This window comes from Cryptomeria japonica, unplaced genomic scaffold (genome assembly GCF_030272615.1).
Source record: "Cryptomeria japonica unplaced genomic scaffold, Sugi_1.0 HiC_scaffold_35, whole genome shotgun sequence".
NCBI lineage: Eukaryota > Viridiplantae > Streptophyta > Pinopsida > Cupressales > Cupressaceae > Cryptomeria > Cryptomeria japonica.
The window spans coordinates 232501-252500 of NW_026728857.1; the positions used below are offsets into that span (position 1 = coordinate 232501).

The 20000-nt window shown below is 60.7% G+C and overlaps 2 non-coding genes across 2 annotated transcripts; both read right to left on the reverse strand.

The window, feature by feature from the left end:
• Positions 1–3813: 3813 nt before the first annotated feature.
• LOC131862067 (5S ribosomal RNA) lies at positions 3814–3932 on the reverse strand. The gene has a single exon (XR_009361094.1). It is a non-coding gene; the product is annotated as a 5S ribosomal RNA (ribosomal RNA).
• A 3587-nt stretch (positions 3933–7519) lies between these two features.
• LOC131862140 (5S ribosomal RNA) lies at positions 7520–7638 on the reverse strand. The gene has a single exon (XR_009361166.1). It is a non-coding gene; the product is annotated as a 5S ribosomal RNA (ribosomal RNA).
• Between the last annotated feature and the right edge of the window lie 12362 nt (positions 7639–20000).

The window sequence follows — 20000 nt, forward strand, 5'->3', positions numbered from 1 at the left end:
GCATCAAAGGTGCGCAACGCTGGTGCGAACCTGGGAGCGCTCCGATGTGTGCTCCAAGGTGCGGCGTGCACGAAGTCGGACCCCGGTTTGCCCCGGGTGCGCACCTCGCGTGCACCTTGGTGCGCACACCTTGGCTGGGTTGCGCGCCCTGGTGGGCACCATGGTGCGCACCAAGGAGCGCTCCGAAGTGTGCTCCAAGGTGCGGCGTGCACGAAGTCGGAGCCCGGTTTGCCCCGGGTGCGCACCTCGCGTGCACCTTCGCCGCGGTGGGCACCATGGCGTGCACGAAGTCGGAGCCCGGTTTGCCCCGGGTGCGCACCTCGCGTGCACCTTCGCCGGGGTGGGCACCTTGGTGTGCAGACCTTGGCTGGGTTGCGCGCCCTGGTGGGCACCATGGTGCGCACCAAGGAGCGCTCCGAAGTGTGCTCCAAGGTGCGGCCTGCACGAAGTCGGAGCCCGGTTTGCCCCGGGTGTGCACCTCGGGTGGGCACCTTGGTGCGCATGCCTTGCCTGGGCTGCGCACCAGGGCGGGCTCAAGATGGCACCCGCGTTCCTTTTTTTTCACTATCTTTCAAAACGGAAATTTTAAAATCTCATTTTTTTTTGCCTTTTTCTGGAAATTAGTGAAGGCAGCGCATCAAAGGTGCGCACCTCGCTGCCCACCACGGTGCGCAACGCCGGTGGGCACCCGGGAGTGCTTCGAAGTGTGCTCCAAGGTGCTGCGTGCACGTTGTCGGAGCCCGGTTTGCCCCGGGTGCGCACCTCGCGTGCACCTTCGTCGGGGTGGGCACCTTGGCTGGGTTTGCCCCGGCTGCGCTCCGAAGCGGGGTTATTGGAGCGCCGCCTCTTTTTTTGTCGGAGCGTTTGGTGGGGTTTCTCGCATTGGCTCTTCCGAGGCCCGGTTGCCACCCTGGCGCGCACGAAGTCGGAAGTAGGGTTAATTGCCCGGGTGCGCACCTTTGCCAGGGTGGGCACCTTACCTGGGCTGCGCACCAGGGCGGGCTCAAGATGGCACGCGCGTTCCGTTTTTTTCACTATCTTTCAAAACGGAAATTTTAAAATCTCCTTTTTTTTTTGCCTTTTCTGGAAATTAGTGAAGGCAGCGCATCAAAGGTGCGCACCTCGCTGCCCACCTTGGTGTGCTCTGAGGTGCGCACCCGGGAGCGCTACGAAGTGTGCTCCAAGGTGCGGCGTGCACGTTGTCGGAGCCCGGTTTGCCCCGGGTGCGCACCTCGCCTGCACCTTGGCCGGGGTGGGCACCTTGGCTGGGTTTGCCCAAGGTGCGCTCCGAAGCGGGGTTACTGGAGCGCCCCCTCTTTTTTTGTCAGAGCGTTTGGTGGGGTTTCTCGCATTGGCTCTTCCCAGGCCCGGTTGTTGGGTGCGCTCCCACCCTGGCGCGCGCGAAGTTGGAAGTTGGGTTAATTGCCCGGGCGCGCACCTTCGCCAGGGTGGGCACCTTGGTGCGCACACCTTGGCTGGGCTGCGCACCAGGGCGGGCTCAAGATGGCACCAGCATTCCCTTTTTCTCACTATCTTTCAAAACGGAAATTTTAAAATCTCGTTTTTTTTTTGCCTTTTATGGAAATTAGTGAAGGCATCGCATCAAAGGTGCGCACCTCGCTGCCCACCTTGGTGTGCTCCGAGGTGCCCACCACGGTGCGCAACGCCGGTGCGAACCCGGGAGCGCCCCGATGTGTGCTCCAAGGTGCGGCGTGCACGAAGTCGGACCCCGGTTTGCCCCGGGTGCGCACCTCGCGTGCACCTTGGTGCGCACACCTTGGCTGGGTTGCGCGGCCTGGTGGGCACCATGGTGCGCACCAAGGAGCGCTCCGAAGTGTGCTCCAAGGTGCGGCGTGCACGAAGTCGGAGCCCGGTTTGCCCCGGGTACGCACCTCGCGTGCACCTTCGCCGGGGTGGGCACCTCGGCTGGGTTGCGCGCCCTGGTGCGCACCAAGGAGCGCTCCGAAGTGTGCTCCAAGGTGCGGCGTGCACGAAGTCGGAGCCCGGTTTGCCCCGGGTGCGCACCTTCGCCGCGGTGCGCACCATGGCGTGCACGAAGTCGGAGCCCGGTTTGCCCCGGGTGCGCACCTCGCGTGCACCTTCGGCGGGGTTGCGCGCCCTGGTGGGCACCATGGTGCGCACCAAGGAGCGCTCCGAAGTGTGCTCCAAGGTGCGGCGTGCACGAAGTCGGAGCCCGGTTTGCCCCGGGTGCGCACCTCGCGTGCACCTTCGGCGGGGTTGCGCGCCCTGGTGGGCACCATGGTGCGCACCAAGGAGCGCTCCGAAGTGTGCTCCAAGGTGCGGCGTGCACGAAGTCGGAGCCCGGTTTGCCCCGGGTGCGCACCTCGCGTGCACCTTCGCCGCGGTGGGCACCATGGCGTGCACGAAGTCGGAGCCCGGTTTGCCCCGGGTGCGCACCTCGCGTGCACCTTCGCCGGGGTGGGCACCTCGGCTGGGTTGCGCGCCCTGGTGCGCACCAAGGAGCGCTCCGAAGTGTGCTCCAAGGTGCGGCGTGCACGAAGTCGGAGCCCGGTTTGCCCCGGGTGCGCACCTCGCGTGCACCTTCGCCAGGGTGGGCACCTCGGTGCGCACACCTTCTCAATGTTTTCTTGCCTTTTCTGGAAATTGGTGAAGGCAGCGCATCAAAGGTGCGCACCTCGGTGTGCTCCGAGGTGCGAACCCGAGAGCGCTCCGAGGTGCCCACGAAGTCGAAAGTCGGGTTAATTGCATTGTTTTCCCCGGGTGCGCTCCGAGGTGCGCAACATCGGCGCGCACCAAGGAGGGCTCCGAAGTGTGCTCCAAGGTGCGCACGATGGCGTGCACCTCTGGTGCGCACGATTCGGAGCTCGGTTTGACCGGGGTGCGCACACCTTGGCTGGGTTGCGCACCTTTTGTGCGCTCCAAGGTGCGCACGAAGTCGGAGCTCGGTTTGCCCCGGGTGCGCACCTTCGCCAGGGTGCGCACCTTGATGCGCACGCCTTGGCTGGGCTGCGCACCTTGGTGGGCGCCATGGTGCGCACCTTTCGTGCGCTCCAAGGTGCGCACGAAGTCGGAGCTCGGTTTGCCCCGGGTGCGCACCTTGGTGGGCGCCATGGTGCACTCCGAGGTGCCCAAGATTGGTGCGCACCAAGGAGCGCTCCGAAGTGCGCTCCAAGGTGCGCGCGAAGTCGAAAGTTGGGTTAATTGTCCGGTTTGCCTCGGGTGCGCACCTTGCGTGCACCTTCGCCAGGGTGGGCGCCTTGGTGCGCACACCTTGGCTGGGCTGCGCACACCTTGGCACCCGCGTTTCCTTCATTTTAAATTTTTTTTTTTTACAATCTCTCAAGTGGGAAATTCTATAATCTCAACTTTTTTTGCCTTTTCAGGAAACTTTTGAATGGAGCGCATCATTGGTGCGCTCCGAAGTGTGCTCCAAAGCTCTCTCCAGCTGCGTGCACCTGCCCCGGCCGCGCACCCGGCCCCGCCCAGCTTCGCTCACCTGTCCCGGGCGTCTGGTGCGGAACCTTAGAGTAAGAAACATCACCGTGCACCTTGGCCAACGTGCGCGACTCGACCGAGCGCGCACTGGCCGAGGTGCACACCGATTTCACCTGGGTGCGCGCGCAGCACCTCGGGCGCACCGGGGTGCGCGCACAACGCCCGGGTTGCACCGTGGCCTGTGTGCTCGGGGCGCCTCGGGTGCGCGCTCGGTGTCGCCCCCGCGCGCGCGGTAGTGCGGGCAGCGCACCCCGGCCCGGCCCGGCCCCGACGAGAACGCAAACGGGCAAAAGGTTTATTCAAATAGCATTGCGATGCCCGGCGAAAAACTAAAAAAGGGTGCAACACCGGGACTTCCCGGGAGGTCACCCATCCCAGTACTACTCCGGCCCAAGCGCGCTTAACTGCGGAGTTCTGATGGGATCCGGTGCACTAACGCTGGTATGATCGCACCCGTTATGAGCTTGTCGCAGTGTGTACTTAGCAAACCGCGACCCACGTGCGAATCCACCCCGGCCACCCACCCCCGTCGAGGTGCACACCCTCCCTCGCGAAGTGCGCCCCGTTCGCCAAGTGTGAGCCCTGCCCGGGTGCGCGCACCTTGCTAGGGCGTCGGGTGTGCACCCGGCCCGGCCTACGTGCGTGCACCTGTAGGGGGCGTCGTGTGCGTGCAGTGTCCCGTCTGCAACGCGGTGCCCACACACCACCTCGGGCGCAACGACCTGCGCTCACATGTGGGCCGAGTGCACCTTGGTGCATGTTCGGGGCGCCTCGGGTGCACGCTCGATCTTGCCCCGGTGCACCAAGGCGCTCGGTTTGCCCCGGGTGCGCACTTGGTGCAAGGTGGGCACCCAAAATAGGGATCAAGCACCAAAACACAAGTTTCGGGATGCAAAATGGGACCCAAGGACCACAAATGCGTTCCAAGACCCATGATGGGTCCACGAGAACAAAAATGTGTTCCGAGACTTAATAAACAAATATTGGGTTTTAGGAGAAGAAACATGCTCTGATGCCCAAAACGAGAATCGACCCCGAAAAGGCCACAGGCCAAAAGTGGGATGCGAGACAAAAAAAAATGGGACCCGAGGACCAAAATTGGGTTCCCAGGTCGAAGACAGGGCAACCGGACAAGAAACGACCTCTAAGGCTCGAAATGAGTCCCGACGACTAAAACTTGACAAGAAGCACCCATCAGGCACCCAACTCGACACCCATGGGATGCCGACCCACCCGGGCTTCCACCTAGCACACCTTGGCACCCACCCACCCTCGCACCCAACCTCGCACCCAACTTAGCACCTTTGAACCCACATTGGCACTCACCCTGACCCTGGCACCTTGGAACCCACATTGGCACTCACCTTGACCCTGGCACCCACCTTTGCACTCACCTTGGGACCCACCCTGGCTCCCACCTCGGCACCCACCCAGACACCCACCTTGGTTCCTTGGCACCCACCTTGGATCCTTGGCACCCACCCCGACACCCACCTTGGCACGCAACTTGGCTACTTGCCACCCACCTTGGCTCCTTGACGCCCACCCCGACAACCACCCCGTGACCTACCCTGGCTAGGGTTGGTGCACACCCACCCTGGTGCCCACCTTGGCACCCACCCTATGACCCACCTTGGCACGCACCTTAGTACCCACCCCGTTACCCACCCTAGGACCCACCCCGTGACCCACCTTGGCCAGGGTGGGTGCCTTGGTGCGCACAACTTGCCTGGGCTGCACACCAGGGCGGGCTCAAGATGGCACCCGCGTTCCGTTTTTTTCACTATCTTTCAAAACGGAAATTTTAAAATCTCATTTTTTTCTTTTTTTTGCCTTTTCTGGAAATTAGTGAAGGCAGCGCATCAAAGGTGCGCAATGCTGGTGCGAACCCGGGAGCGCTCCGATGTGTGCTCCAAGGTGCGGCGTGCACGAAGTCCGAGCCCGGTTTGCCCCGGGTGCGCACCTCGCGTGCACCTTCGCCGGGGTGAGCACCTTGGCTGGGTTGCGCGCCCTGGTGCGTACCAAGGAGCGCTCTGAAGTGTGCTCCAAGGTGCGGCGTGCACGAAGTCGGAGCCCGGTTTGCCCCGGGTGTGCACCTCGGGTGCGCACCTCGCGTGCACCTTCGCTGCGGTGGGCACCTTGGCTGGGTTGCGCGCCTTGGTGGGCACCATGCAGTGCACGAAGTCGGAGCCCGGTTTGCCCCGGGCGCGCACCTCCGCCAGGGTGGGCACCTTGGTGCGCACAACTTGCCTGGGCTGCGCATCAGGAAGGGCTCAAGATGGCACCCGCGTTCCGTTTTTTTCACTATCTTTCAGAACGGAAATTTTAAAATATCGTTTTTTTTTGCCTTTTCTGGAAATTAGTGAAGGCAGCGCATCAAAGGTGCGCAACGCTGGTGCGAACCTGGGAGCGCTCCGATGTGTGCTCCAAGGTGCGGCGTGCACGAAGTCGGAGCCCGGTTTGCCTCGGGTGCGCCCTGGTGGGCACCATGGTGCGCACCAAGGAGCGCTCCGAAGTGTGCTCCAAGGTGCGGCGTGCACGAAGTCGGAGCCCGGTTTGCCCCGGGTGCGCACCTCGCGTGCACCTTCGCCGCGGTGGGCACCATGGCGTGCACGAAGTCGGAGCCCGGTTTGCCCCGGGTGCGCACCTCGCGTGCACCTTCGCCGGGGTGGGCACCTCGGCTGGGTTGCGCGCCCTGGTGCGCACCAAGGAGCGCTCCGAAGTGTGCTCCAAGGTGCGGCGTGCACGAAGTCGGAGCCCGGTTTGCCCCGGGTGCGCACCTCGCGTGCACCTTCGCCAGGGTGGGCACCTCGGTGCGCACACCTTCTCAATGTTTTCTTGCCTTTTCTGGAAATTGGTGAAGGCAGCGCATCAAAGGTGCGCACCTCGGTGTGCTCCGAGGTGCGAACCCGAGAGCGCTCCGAGGTGCCCACGAAGTCGAAAGTCGGGTTAATTGCATTGTTTTCCCCGGGTGCGCTCCGAGGTGCGCAACATCGGCGCGCACCAAGGAGGGCTCCGAAGTGTGCTCCAAGGTGCGCACGATGGCGTGCACCTCTGGTGCGCACGATTCGGAGCTCGGTTTGACCGGGGTGCGCACACCTTGGCTGGGTTGCGCACCTTTTGTGCGCTCCAAGGTGCGCACGAAGTCGGAGCTCGGTTTGCCCCGGGTGCGCACCTTCGCCAGGGTGCGCACCTTGATGCGCACGCCTTGGCTGGGCTGCGCACCTTGGTGGGCGCCATGGTGCGCACCTTTCGTGCGCTCCAAGGTGCGCACGAAGTCGGAGCTCGGTTTGCCCCGGGTGCGCACCTTGGTGGGCGCCATGGTGCACTCCGAGGTGCCCAAGATTGGTGCGCACCAAGGAGCGCTCCGAAGTGCGCTCCAAGGTGCGCGCGAAGTCGAAAGTTGGGTTAATTGTCCGGTTTGCCTCGGGTGCGCACCTTGCGTGCACCTTCGCCAGGGTGGGCGCCTTGGTGCGCACACCTTGGCTGGGCTGCGCACACCTTGGCACCCGCGTTTCCTTCATTTTAAATTTTTTTTTTTTACAATCTCTCAAGTGGGAAATTCTATAATCTCAACTTTTTTTGCCTTTTCAGGAAACTTTTGAATGGAGCGCATCATTGGTGCGCTCCGAAGTGTGCTCCAAAGCTCTCTCCAGCTGCGTGCACCTGCCCCGGCCGCGCACCCGGCCCCGCCCAGCTTCGCTCACCTGTCCCGGGCGTCTGGTGCGGAACCTTAGAGTAAGAAACATCACCGTGCACCTTGGCCAACGTGCGCGACTCGACCGAGCGCGCACTGGCCGAGGTGCACACCGATTTCACCTGGGTGCGCGCGCAGCACCTCGGGCGCACCGGGGTGCGCGCACAACGCCCGGGTTGCACCGTGGCCTGTGTGCTCGGGGTGCCTCGGGTGCGCGCTCGGTGTCGCCCCCGCGCGCGCGGTAGTGCGGGCAGCGCACCCCGGCCCGGCCCGGCCCCGACGAGAACGCAAACGGGCAAAAGGTTTATTCAAATAGCATTGCGACGCCCGGCGAAAAACTAAAAAAGGGTGCAACACCGGGACTTCCCGGGAGGTCACCCATCCCAGTACTACTCCGGCCCAAGCGCGCTTAACTGCGGAGTTCTGATGGGATCCGGTGCACTAATGCTGGTATGATCGCACCCGTTATGAGCTTGTCGCAGTGTGTACTTAGCAAACCGCGACCCACGTGCGAATCCACCCCGGCCACCCACCCCCGTCGAGGTGCACACCCTCCCTCGCGAAGTGCGCCCCGTTCGCCAAGTGTGAGCCCTGCCCGGGTGCGCGCACCTTGCTAGGGCGTCGGGTGTGCACCCGGCCCGGCCTACGTGCGTGCACCTGGAGGGGGCGTCGTGTGCGTGCAGTGTCCCGTCTGCAACGCGGTGCCCACACACCACCTCGGGCGCAACGACCTGCGCTCACATGTGGGCCGAGTGCACCTTGGTGCATGTTCGGGGCGCCTCGGGTGCACGCTCGATCTTGCCCCGGTGCACCAAGGCGCTCGGTTTGCCCCGGGTGCGCACTTGGTGCAAGGTGGGCACCCAAAATAGGGATCAAGCACCAAAACACAAGTTTCGGGATGCAAAATGGGACCCAAGGACCACAAATGCGTTCCAAGACCCATGATGGGTCCACGAGAACAAAAATGTGTTCCGAGACTTAATAAACAAATATTGGGTTTTAGGAGAAGAAACATGCTCTGATGCCCAAAACGAGAATCGACCCCGAAAAGGCCACAGGCCAAAAGTGGGATGCGAGACAAAAAAAAATGGGACCCGAGGACCAAAATTGGGTTCCCAGGTCGAAGACAGGGCAACCGGACAAGAAACGACCTCTAAGGCTCGAAATGAGTCCCGACGACTAAAACTTGACAAGAAGCACCCATCAGGCACCCAACTCGACACCCATGGGATGCCGACCCACCCGGGCTTCCACCTAGCACACCTTGGCACCCACCCACCCTCGCACCCAACCTCGCACCCAACTTAGCACCTTTGAACCCACATTGGCACTCACCCTGACCCTGGCACCTTGGAACCCACATTGGCACTCACCTTGACCCTGGCACCCACCTTTGCACTCACCTTGGGACCCACCCTGGCTCCCACCTCGGCACCCACCCAGACACCCACCTTGGTTCCTTGGCACCCACCTTGGATCCTTGGCACCCACCCTGACACCCACCTTGGCACGCAACTTGGCTACTTGCCACCCACCTTGGCTCCTTGACGCCCACCCCGACAACCACCCCGTGACCTACCCTGGCTAGGGTTGGTGCACACCCACCCTGGTGCCCACCTTGGCACCCACCCTATGACCCACCTTGGCACGCACCTTAGTACCCACCCCGTTACCCACCCTAGGACCCACCCCGTGACCCACCTTGGCCAGGGTGGGTGCACCCACCCTGGTGCCCACCTTGGCACCCACCCATCCTAGCACCCAGCCTGTGACCGGGCTTGGAACCCAACCTTGCACCCGCACCCGTCTTGGCCAGTGTGGGTGCGCACCCATCCTGGCACCCACGTTGTGACACACCCTTTAACCCACGCACCCTAGCACCCACGTTGGCACCCACCTTGGAACCCAACCTAGCAACTTGGCACCCACCCCGTGACCCACCTTGGCATCCACCATAGCAGTCGCCGACTTGGCACCCACCTCGGCACCCACCTTGACACTTGTGGACCCACCTTGCCACTCACCCTAGCATCGACCCATCCTAGCACCCACCCTGGCACCTTTGCACCCTAGCACTCACCCATCCTAGCACCTAACCTGTGACCCACCTTGACACTCACCCTCGCACCCACCTTGGAACCCAACCTAGCACCCACCCACCCTGACACCAACCCTAGCACCTACCCACCCTTGCACCCACCCTGTGACCCATCTTGGCACCCACCCATCCTACCACTCAACCTATCACCCACCTTCTCACCCACCTTGGCATCCACCTTAGCACCCACCCACACTGGCACCTTGGCACCCACCTCGGGCAAGGTGGGTGCACACCCACCCTGGCACCCAATTTAGAACCCACCGAGCATGTTACCCACCTTGGCACCCACATTGCAGCCCACCCTAGTACCCACCCTATGACCCACATTGGCATCCACACCCTAGCACCCAGGCACCTCGACACCCGCCTTGACACCCACCCTAGCACTGAACCTGTGACCCACCTTGGAACTCACCCTAGAACCCACCCACCCTGTGAACCACCTTGGCATCCACCTTAGCACCCACCCACCTTGGCACCCACTCTAGCACTCACCCATCCTAACACCCAACTTGTTACCCACCTTGGCACCCGCCCTCGCGTCCACCTTGAAACCCACCCTAGCACCCACCCACGCAGGAGCCCACCTTGGCACCCAACCTAACACCCACGCATCCTGGCACCCAACTTGTGACCCACCTTGGAACCCACCCTAGTACCCACCTTTGAACCCACTATATCACCAACCCACCTTGGCACCCACCCTATGACCCTCTTTGGAATCCACCCTAGCACGCACCCACCCTGGCACCCACCATGGAGCGCACCCTAGCACCCACCCACCTCGGCACGCACCTCAACACCCACCTTGGTGTGCGCACTGCGCCAACCTCTCAAAGACCCTATGTGGTGCGCTCCAAAGTGTACACCTTTGGTGCGCTCCAAGGTGCGCACCTTTGGTGCACACCGAGGTGCACACCAAAGTGTGCACCGAGGTGAGCACCAAAGTGCACTCCAGGGTGCACACCAAGGCGTGCACCTTTGGTGCGGTCAATGCAAACGAATTCGGAAGTTGGGGTCGATGTCCTAATCGCTGCTGCAGACTACACGTATGAGAATCGGACAAATAGCTTTATATAGGGGAGGTGTTGCGTTTGATGGGTCGACTCCCCTGGTTGTGTGCACTGCACCAACTTCAAAGACCCTGTCTTGTTTAAGAAGTCAAAAGTTGGGGTGGATGTCCTAATCATTGCTGCAGTCTACGCATGTATGAGAATCAGACAAATAGCTTATATAGGGGAGGTGTTGCATTCGGTGGGTTGACTCCCCTGGTTGTGCGCACTGCGCCAACCTCAAAGACCCCGCATAGCAGAAGAAGTCGGAAGTCGGATTTTGGTGAGCACCAAGGCGTGCACCTTTGGTGCGGTCAACGCAGACGAATTCAGAAGTTGGGGTGGATGTCCTAATCGTTGTTGCAGGCTACACATGTATGAGAATCAGACAAATAGCTTATATAGGGGAGGTGTTGGGTTTGATGGGTCAACTCCCTTGGTTGTGCGCATTACGCCAACCTCAAAGACCTTGTTTTCGTTAAGAAGTCAAAAGTTGGGGTCAATGTCCTAATGGCTCCTGCAGGCTACACATGTATGAGAATCGGACAAATAGCTTATATAGGGGAGGTGTTGGGTTTGATGGGTCGACTCCCCTGGTTGTGCGCATTACGTCAACCTCAAAGACCTTGTTTTCGTTAAGAAGTCAAAAGTTGGGGTCGATGTCCTAATTGCTCCTGTAGACTACACATGTATGAGAATCAGACAAATAGCTTATATAGGGGAGGTGTTGGGTTTGATGGGTTGACTCCCCTAGTTGTTCGCATTACACCAACCTCAAAGACCTTGTTTTCGTTTAGAAGCCGAAAGTTGGGGTCGATGTCCTAATTGCTCCTGCAGGCTACGCATGTATGAGAATCAGACAAATAGCTTATATAGGGGAGGTGTTGGGTTTGATGGGTCGACTCCCCTGGTTGTGCGCATTGCGCCAACCTCAAAGACCCTGCATTGCGGATGAAGTCGAAAGTCAGAGTTTGGTGTGCTACAAGGTGTGGTCGAAGGTGCTCACCTAGGTGTGCACCTTTGGAGCACAGGAAAAGTGCCCTCCAAAAGTGCGCACCTTTGGAGTGCACAAAAGTGCCCTCCAAAAGTGCGCACCTTTGGAGCGCAGAAAAGTGCCCTCCAAAAAGTGCCCTCCAAAAGTGCGCACCTTTGGAGCGCAGAAAAGTGCCCTCCAAAAAGTGCCCTCCAAAAGTGCGCACCTTTGGAGCGCAGAAAAGTGCCCTCCAAAAAGTGCCCTCCAAAAGTGCGCACCTTTGGAGCGCAGAAAAGTGCCCTCCAAAAGTGCGCACCTTTGGAGCGCAGAAAAGTGCCCTCCAAAAAGTGCCCTCCAAAAGTGCGCACCTTTGGAGCGCAGAAAAGTGCCCTCCAAAAAGTGCCCTCCAAAAGTGCGCACCTTTGGAGCGCAGAAAAGTGCCCTCCAAAAAGTGCCCTCCAAAAGTGCGCACCTTTGGAGCGCAGAAAAGTGCCCTCCAAAAAGTGCCCTCCAAAAGTGCGCACCTTTGGAGCGCAGAAAAGTGCCCTCCAAAAAGTGCCCTCCAAAAGTGCGCACCTTTGGAGCGCAGAAAAGTGCCCTCCAAAAGTGCGCACCTTTGGAGCGCACAAAAGTGCCCTCCAAAAGTGCGCACTTTTGGTGCGCACCAAGGCGCTGGTTCGGTCGTTGCAGGCGAGTTCGGAAGTTGGGGTCGATGTCCTGAGCGGAGGTGCAAACTACACAGGTGTCGGAATCGGACAAATAGCTTATATAGGGGAGGTGTATGCTTCGATGGGTCGACTCCCCAGGTTGAGCGCACCGCGCCAACCTCAAAGACCCTACGGTATGGATGAAGTCGGAAGTTGGGTCCGATGACCAATTCGATTAGTAGGTATGCTCATGAGGTCGGAATTTGGGTCCGATGACCTGCCATGTGCAGGAAGGCGAATGTTGACACTGTGCGTTGCAAGGTGCACACCAAGGCGCTGGTGCGGTCTTTTTAGTCGAGTTCGGAAGTTGGGGTCGATGTCCTGATCGGAGGTGCAAGCTACACAGGTGTGGGAATCGGACAAATAGCTTATATAGGGGAGGTGTATGCTTCGTTGGGTCGACTCCCCGGGTTGAGCGCACCGCGCCAACCTCAAAGACCCTACGGTATGGATGAAGTCGGAAGTTGGGTCCGATGACCGATTCGATATGTAGGCATACTCGCGAGGTCGGAATTTGGGTCCGATGACCTGCCACGTGCAGGAAGGCGAATGTTGGCACTGTGCGTTGCAAGGTGCGCACCAAGGCGCTGGTTCGGTCGTTGGAGGCGAGTTCGGAAGTTGGGGTCGATGTCTTGATCGGAGGTGCAAACTACACAGGTGTGGGAATCGGACAAATAGCTTATATAGGGGAGGTGTATGCTTCGTTGGGTCGACTCCCCGGGTTGAGCGCACCGCGCCAACCTCAAAGACCCTACGGTATGGATGAAGTCGGAAGTTGGGTCCGATGACCGATTCGATATGTAGGCATACTCGCGAGGTCGGAATTTGGGTCCGATGACCTGCCATGTGCAGGAAGGCGAATGTTGGGACTGTGCGTCGCAAGGTGCGCACCAAGGCGCTGGTGCCGTCGTTGCAGTCGAGTTCGGAAGTTGGGGTCGATGTCCTGGTCAGAGGTGCAAACTACACAGGTGTGGGAATCGGACAAATAGCTTATATAGGGGAGGTGTATGCTTCGATGGGTCGACTCCCTGGGTTGAGCGCACCGCGCCAACCTCAAAGACCCTACAGTATGGATGAAGTCGGAAGTTGGGTCCGATGACCGATTCGATACGTAGGCATATTGGCGAGGTCTGAATTTGTGTCCGATGACCTGCCATGCGCAGGAAGGCGGAATTTGGGTCCGATGACCGAGTTGATGGCGTGCCATGCGCAGAAAGGCGGAATTTGGGTCCGATGACCGAGTTGATGTTGATGGCCCGCCATGCACAGGAAGGCGGAATTTGGGTCCGATGACCGATTTGAAGGCGTGCCATACGCAAAAAGGCGGAGTTTGGGTCCGATGACCGAGTTGATATTGATGGCCCGCCATGCGCAGGAAGGCGGAATTTGGGTCCGATGACCTGACATACGCATGGAGTCCGACTCGGGGGCCGATGTTCGATTCGATGACTTGCATTGTGGGTAAAGTCGGAAGTTGTGGTCTTTGACCCGATTCGATGACCAGACTTCGGCTGCTTGAGAATCGGACAAATAACTTATATAGGGGAGGTAGTGTTCTCGAGCATCCTCCCCCCGTGCCCGTTTATGTCGATTGATGCTGGTGCTCGACTGGTTGGAGCGCTCGGATGCAAAAATCTTGCACCAGGATTTATCGATTGTGATGGACACGGCAAGTCTCCTGATTGCTATGCAGGAGCTCATCGTGAATCTCTATGCGGCCTTGGTATGGACTCGACCTGCGGAATGGTTCGGCAATGGTAGTCGCTCCAACACGTCCTTGCAATGGCCACAGAGGTGATTCGACTAGAGCTCCAGTCTAGCTTTTGGGTTGCTTGGCGGACTGGTATAGCCGCGATCGAGTTCCGGCCATGAACGTTTTAGATAGCTCTTGGGCTTTCTGGGACGGAAGTCGGAAGTTTGGGCTGTTGTCCGATTTGATGACCATTCTTCGGATGTGTGAGAATCGGACAAATAACTTATATAGGGGACTGTGTTGTCTCACGCAGCCCCCTCCGTGCCCCTCTATCTCGACCGATGTTGGTGCTTGAAAGGGTTGGGATCGCTCGGATTTATAAACGTGCACCACCATTTGTCGAGTGTGAGGGACGCGGCAGGTCTCCTAAATGCTATGCGGGCGCTCTCTGAGAATCTCTATCCGGCCTCGACACAGACTAGTCTTGCTGAATGGTTTGGCACTGGTAGTCGATCCAACACGTCGTTGTTGTGGCCGCCTAGGCGATTCGATTCGAGCCCCCGTCTAGCTTTTGGGTTGCTTGGCGGATTTTGCCCTATCCGCAAGTGAGCTCGGTCCCTAAACGTTCGAGAAACCCGATTGCTATGCGCCGACTCTCTTTCTTGCGAGCCTCCATCTAGCTTTTGGGTCTCTACGGAACGGAAGTCGGAATCTGGGACCGTTGTTTGATTCGACGAGGCAGACTACGGTTGTGCGAGAATCGGACAAATAACTTATATAGGGGAGGTGTTGACTGGAGCATTCTCCCCCGTGCCCCTCTAACTCGACCAATGCTGGCGCTCGAACGGTGGTAGCGCTCGGATTTTCATTGAGCGCCAGCATTGGTCGATTTAGAGGGGCATGCGAGATTCCCGAATGCTATGCGAGGGCTCTAACGGAAATGTCTATTGGTTTCGGTATGGATGCAATTGCGAGTGGTTCGGCAAAGGTAGTCGTTCCGATGCGTCCATGTCGTGGCCAAATCGATAATTCGATTTGAGCCCTCGTATAGCATTTGGGTCTCTCGATGTGATTCCGCATTCCAGTCCCTTTGGGCACTGCTTGAGCCGCATCCCAGGGGGTTCCCTTCCCAATAATCTGCCTCGCAACCCGATTGCTATGCGGTGAGGCTCCTCGGCCGCCTCGGAACTATCTGTGTATCAGACGCATCGCGGGATAAGGGGTTGGCAACGGTAGTCGCCCCAAGCGCGTCCGATGCTTGGACCATTCCGAGGCGGCCCTGAAGCCTCTTCCGTCTAGCCGTTGGGTCCTTCTCGCCGCATCCCTCGCCTCGCACCCCGATTGCTATGCGGTGAGGCTCCTCGGCCGCCTCGGAACTATCTGTGTATCGGACGCGTCGCGGGATAAGGGGTTGTCACTGGTAGTCGCCCCAAGCGCGTCCGATGCTTGGACCATTCCGAGGCGGCCCTGAAGCCTCTTCCGTCTAGCCGTTGGGTCCTTCTCGCCGCATCCCTCGCCTCGCACCCCGATTGCTATGCGGTGAGGCTCCTCGGCCGCCTCGGAACTATCTGTGTATCGGACGCGTCGCGGGATAAGGGGTTGTCATTGGTAGTCGCCCCAAGCGCGTCCGATGCTTGGACCATTCCGAGGCGGCCCTGAAGCCTCTTCCGTCTAGCCGTTGGGTCCTTCTCGCCGCATCCCTCGCCTCGCACCCCGATTGCTATGCGGTGAGGCTCCTCGGCCGCCTTGGAACTATCTGTGTATCGGACGCGTCGCGGGATAAGGGGTTGTCACTGGTAGTCGCCCCAAGCGCGTCCGATGCTTAGACCATTCCGAGGCGGACCCGAAGCCTCTTCCGTCTAGCCGTTGGGTCCTTCTCGCCGCATCCTTCGCCTCGCACCCCGATTGCTATGCGGTGAGGCTCCTCGGCCGCCTCGGAACTATCTGTGTATCGGACGCGTCGCGGGATAAGGGGTTGTCACTGGTAGTCGCCCCAAGCGCGTCCGATGCTTGGACCATTCCGAGGCGGACCCGAAGCCTCTTCCGTCTAGCCGTTGGGTCCTTCTCGCCGCATCCCTCGCCTCGCACCCCGATTGCTATGCGGTGAGGCTCCTCGGCCGCCTTGGAACTATCTGTGTATCGGACGCGTCGCGGGATAAGGGGTTGTCACTGGTAGTCGCCCCAAGCGCGTCCGATGCTTGGACCATTCCGAGGCGGACCCGAAGCCTCTTCCGTCTAGCCGTTGGGTCCTTCTCGCCGCATCCCTCGCCTCGCACCCCGATTGCTATGCGGTGAGGCTCCTCGGCCGCCTTGGAACTATCTGTGTATCGGACGCGTCGCGGGATAAGGGGTTGTCACTGGTAGTCGCCCCAAGCGCGTCCGATGCTTGGACCATTCCGAGGCGGACCCGAAGCCTCTTCCGTCTAGCCGTTGGGTCCTTCTCGCCGCATCCCTCGCCTCGCACCCCGATTGCTATGCGGTGAGGCTCCTCGGCCGCCTCGGAACTATCTGTGTATCAGACGCATCGCGGGATAAGGGGTTGGCAACGGTAGTCGCCCCAAGCGCGTCCGATGCTTGGACCATTCCGAGGCGGCCCTGAAGCCTCTTCCGTCTAGCCGTTGGGTCCTTCTCGCCGCATCCCTCGCCTCGCACCCCGATTGCTATGCGGTGAGGCTCCTCGGCCGCCTCGGAACTATCTGTGTATCGGACGCGTCGCGGGATAAGGGGTTGTCACTGGTAGTCGCCCCAAGCGCGTCCGATGCTTGGACCATTCCGAGGCGGCCCTGAAGCCTCTTCCGTCTAGCCGTTGGGTCCTTCTCGCCGCATCCCTCGCCTCGCACCCCGATTGCTATGCGGTGAGGCTCCTCGGCCGCCTCGGAACTATCTGTGTATCGGACGCGTCGCGGGATAAGGGGTTGTCACTGGTAGTCGCCCCAAGCGCGTCCGATGCTTGGACCATTCCGAGGCGGCCCTGAAGCCTCTTCCGTCTAGCCGTTGGGTCCTTCTCGCCGCATCCCTCGCCTCGCACCCCGATTGCTATGCGGTGAGGCTCCTCGGCCGCCTTGGAACTATCTGTGTATCGGACGCGTCGCGGGATAAGGGGTTGTCACTGGTAGTCGCCCCAAGCGCGTCCGATGCTTAGACCATTCCGAGGCGGACCCGAAGCCTCTTCCGTCTAGCCGTTGGGTCCTTCTCGCCGCATCCTTCGCCTCGCACCCCGATTGCTATGCGGTGAGGCTCCTCGGCCGCCTCGGAACTATCTGTGTATCGGACGCGTCGCGGGATAAGGGGTTGTCACTGGTAGTCGCCCCAAGCGCGTCCGATGCTTGGACCATTCCGAGGCGGACCCGAAGCCTCTTCCGTCTAGCCGTTGGGTCCTTCTCGCCGCATCCCTCGCCTCGCACCCCGATTGCTATGCGGTGAGGCTCCTCGGCCGCCTTGGAACTATCTGTGTATCGGACGCGTCGCGGGATAAGGGGTTGTCACTGGTAGTCGCCCCAAGCGCGTCCGATGCTTGGACCATTCCGAGGCGGACCCGAAGCCTCTTCCGTCTAGCCGTTGGGTCCTTCTCGCCGCATCCCTCGCCTCGCACCCCGATTGCTATGCGGTGAGGCTCCTCGGCCGCCTTGGAACTATCTGTGTATCGGACGCGTCGCGGGATAAGGGGTTGTCACTGGTAGTCGCCCCAAGCGCGTCCGATGCTTGGACCATTCCGAGGCGGCCCCGAAGCCTCTTCCGTGTAGCCGTTGGGTCCTTCTCGCCGCATCCCTCGCCTCGCACCCCGATTGCTATGCGGTGAGGCTCCTCGGCCGCCTTGGAACTATCTGTGTATCGGACGCGTCGCGGGATAAGGGGTTGTCACTGGTAGTCGCCCCAAGCACGTCCGATGCTTGGACCATTCCGAGGCGGCCCCGAAGCCTCTTCCGTGTAGCCGTTGGGTCCTTCTCGCCGCATCCCTCGCCTCGCACCCCGATTGCTATGCGGTGAGGCTCCTCGGCCGCCTTGGAACTATCTGTGTATCGGACGCGTCGCGGGATAAGGGGTTGTCACTGGTAGTCGCCCCAAGCGCGTCCGATGCTTGGACCATTCCGAGGCGGCCCCGAAGCCTCTTCCGTGTAGCCGTTGGGTCCTTCTCGCCGCATCCCTCGCCTCGCACCCCGATTGCTATGCGGTGAGGCTCCTCGGCCGCCTTGGAACTATCTGTGTATCGGACGCGTCGCGGGATAAGGGGTTGGCAGTGGTAGTCGCCCCAAGCGCGTCCGATGCTTGGACCATTCCGAGGCGGACCTGAAGCCTCTTCCCTCTAGCCGTTGGGGCTTTCTCGCCGCATCCCTCGCCTCGCACCCTGATTGCTATGCTGTGAGGCTCCTCGGCCGCCTTGGAACTATCTGTGTATCGGACGCATCGCGGGATAAGGGGTTGGCAGTGGTAGTCGCCCCAAGCGCATCCGATGCTTGGACCATTCCGAGGCGGCCCTGCAGCCTCTTCCGTCTAGCCGTTGGGGCCATCTCGCCGCATCCCCCACCTCGCACCACGATTGCTATGCGGTGAGGCTCCTTGGCCGCCTCGGAACTATCTGTGTATCGGACGCATCGCGGGATAAGGGGTTGTCACTGGTAGTCGCCCCAAGCGCGTCCGATGCTTGGACTATTCCGAGGCGGCCCTGCAGCCTCTTCCGTCTAGCCGTTGGGGCCATCTCGCTGCATCCCCCACCTCCTCGGCCGCCTCGGAACTATCTGTGTATCGGACGCATCGCGGGATAAGGGGTTGGCAGTGGTAGTCGCCCCAAGCGCGTCCGATGCTTGGACTATTCCGAGGCAGCCCTGCAGCCTCTTCCGTCTAGCCTTTGGGGCCATCTCGCCGCATCCCTCGCCTCGCACCCCGATTGCTATGCGGTGAGGCTCCTCGGCCGCCTGGGAACTATCTTCGTATCGGACGCATCGCGGGATAAGGGGTTGTCACTGGTAGTCGCCCCAAGCGCGTCCGATGCTTGGACTATTCCGAGGCGGCCCTGTGGCCTCTTCCGTCTAGCCGTTGGGGCCATCTCGCCGCATCCCCCACCTCGCACCCCGATTGCTATGCGGTGAGGCTCTTCGGCCGCCTTGGAACTATCTTCGTATCGGACGCATTGCGGGATAAGGGGTTGTCACTGGTAGTGGCCCCAAGCGCGTCCGATGCTTGGACTATTCCGAGGCGGCCCTGCAGCCTCTTCCGTCTAGCCGTTGGGGCCATCTCGCCGCATCCCCCACCTCGCACCCCGATTGCTATGCGGTGAGGCTCCTCGGCCGCCTTGGAACTATCTTCGTATCGGACGCATCGCGGGATAAGGGGTTGTCACTGGTAGTCGCCCCAAGCGCGTCCGATGCTTGGACTATTCCGACGCGGCCCTGTGGCCTCTTCCGTCTAGCCGTTGGGGCCATCTCGCCGCATCCCCCACCTCGCACCCCGATTGCTATGCGGTGAGGCTCCTCGGCCGCCTTGGAACCATCTTCGTATCGGACGCATCGCGGGATAGGGGGCTGTCACTGGTAGTCGCCCCAAGCGTGTCCGATGCTTGGACCATTCCTAGGCGGCCCTGAAGCCTCTTCCGTCTAGCCGTTGGGGCCTTCCCGCCCCATCCCTCGCCTCGCACCCCCGATTGCTATGCGGTGAGGCTCCTCGGCCGCCTTGGAACCATCTGTGTATCGGACGCATCGCGGGATAAGGGGTTGGCACTGGCAGTCGCCCCAAGCGCGTCCGATGCTTGGACCATTCCGAGGTGGCCCTGAAGCCTCTTCCGTCTAGCCGTTGGGGCCTTCCCGCCCCATCCCTCGCCTCGCACCCCGATTGATATGCGGTGAGGCTCCTCGGCCGCCTTGGAACTATCTGTGTATCGGACGCATCGCGGGATAAGGGGTTGGCACTGGTAGTCGTCCCAATCGCATCCGATGCTTGGACCATTCCGAGGCGGCCCTGCAGCCTCTTCCGTTTAGCCGTCGGGGCCTTCCCGCCGCATCCCTCGCCTCGCATCCCGATTCCTATGCGGTGAGTCTTCTCGGCCGCCGCGGAACTATACCTGTTATTGCTACTGCATCCTTCGGCTGGTAACCTCCTCTGCCGCCTTGGAACGTTCTCTTTGTCGGACGCGTCGCGGGATAAGGGGTTGGCACTGGTAGTCGCCCCAAGCGCGCCCGATGCATAGACCGCTCCGAGTCGACCTTGCTTTCAGCCTCTCACATGCATAGACCTCTCTGAGTCGACCCTGCAGCCTCTCACGTTTAGCCTTTGGAATCTCGCCTCACAACATGATTGCTATCCTTG